The sequence below is a fragment of the Carcharhinus amblyrhynchos genome, chromosome 2 (genome assembly GCF_965287045.1).
Source record: "Carcharhinus amblyrhynchos chromosome 2, sCarAmb.v2.hapA, whole genome shotgun sequence".
NCBI classification, from domain to species: Eukaryota; Metazoa; Chordata; class Chondrichthyes; order Carcharhiniformes; family Carcharhinidae; genus Carcharhinus; species Carcharhinus amblyrhynchos.
In genome coordinates this window covers 34,034,125-34,035,738 of record NC_137325.1, presented here as the reverse complement: position 1 = coordinate 34,035,738, position 1,614 = coordinate 34,034,125, and positions in this window count along the sequence as shown.

The window sequence follows — 1,614 nt, the reverse complement described above, 5'->3', positions numbered from 1 at the left end:
CCATCTAACCTACACATCCTTGGACTGATTAGGACTGATGTTTAGGGGTTTTAAGTGAGGTGTAGGAGTGAGTGAAAGGTTGATGAGGGGTCTATGGTCGCCATGACCTATGGAATAAAACCATAGAAACCATAGAACTACAAAAAGGTTACATCACTGAAGGAGGCCATTTTTGCCATCTTGTCCATGACAGCCTGAGGACAACAAGGTGCCCTTTCTAATCCCACCTTCCTGCATCCAGCCCATAGCCCTGTAGTCCACAGCACTTAAAGTGAAGATCCAGGTAATTTTTAGAAGAGTTTAGGGTCTCTCCCTCCACTGTCAAATCAGACAGCTCATTCCAAATACCCACCAGCCTTTGCACAAAGAAGTTCTTCCTTATATCCCTTCTATATCTATTGCCTTTTGTCACGAAAGAATGTCTCCTGGTTCTAGAATTCTCCACCAAGTGAAACAATTTTATCCTGTCCTTTATTCGCTCAGAATTTTGTACATCTCTAACAAGGGGCATACACGCAGTGGGTCGTGCGAGGGCTGCTCTTGGATGTTGCTTCAAGAGTTGCCTAGTGCTTCAGGTCGTTAGTGTGCGCTTAAACTGGACCAACTGACGGGCAACACCACAGCTCAGTGACTATTACTGTTTGCTGTACAGATACATGGATTTGGGCCAGTGTCTGTGGGAGTTTGCACATTCTCCCCGTGCTTGCGTGGGTTTTCTCCGGGTGCTCCAGTTTCCTCCCACACACCAAAAACATGCTCTTAGGCTGATTGGTGTTAACAAATTGTCCCTAAATTAGGCATCCCTCAATCTGGTTATAATTCCTTTATTGTGGAGTCCAATAGGCGTAGACAAAGGTCATCGGTAGAAGAGGGCACTCACAATTTTAAAATGGTGGCGTGGGCTTGTTGGGCCGTAGGGCCTGTTTCCTGTGCTGTGTTGCTCTTTGTTCTTTGTTCTTGTTGCATCAAGTCACCCCTCAGCCTTCTTCATTCCGAGGAAAATAATCCCAGCTTATCCAATGGCTCCTCATAGGAACAGGAGTCGATCATTCAGCCCCTCTAGCCTGTTCCGCCGTTCCAATGAGTTTACGGCTGATCTGTGGACTACATACTCTACTTAACTGCGTTTGGTCCATATCCCTTAATACCTTTGCTTAACAAAAATTTATCTATCTCAGATTTAAAATTAGCAGCTGATCTGGCATCAACTGCCACTTGTGGAAGGGAGTTCCAAACCTCTACCATCCTTTGTGTATAGAAGTATTTCCTAACATCTGTCTGGAACTGTCTGGCTTTAATTTTTAAACTATGCCCCCTAGTTCAAGAATCTCCAACTAGTAAAAATAGTTTATCCGTTTCTGCCCCATGTTTTCCTGTTAATATCTTGACTTCAATTAGATCATTCCTCAACTTTCTAAATTCTAGAAAAAACAGGTCTAATTTGTATCATCTCTCCTCATAATTTAACCTCTGAAGTCCAGGTATCATTCTTGTAAACCCATGTTGTACCCTCTTCGAAGGCCAATATATCCTTCCTAAGGTGTGGTGCTCAGGTCTGCTGAGTACTCCAACTGGATCTAATCAAGGTTTGGTTTGGCTGCAGCATAACTTCTG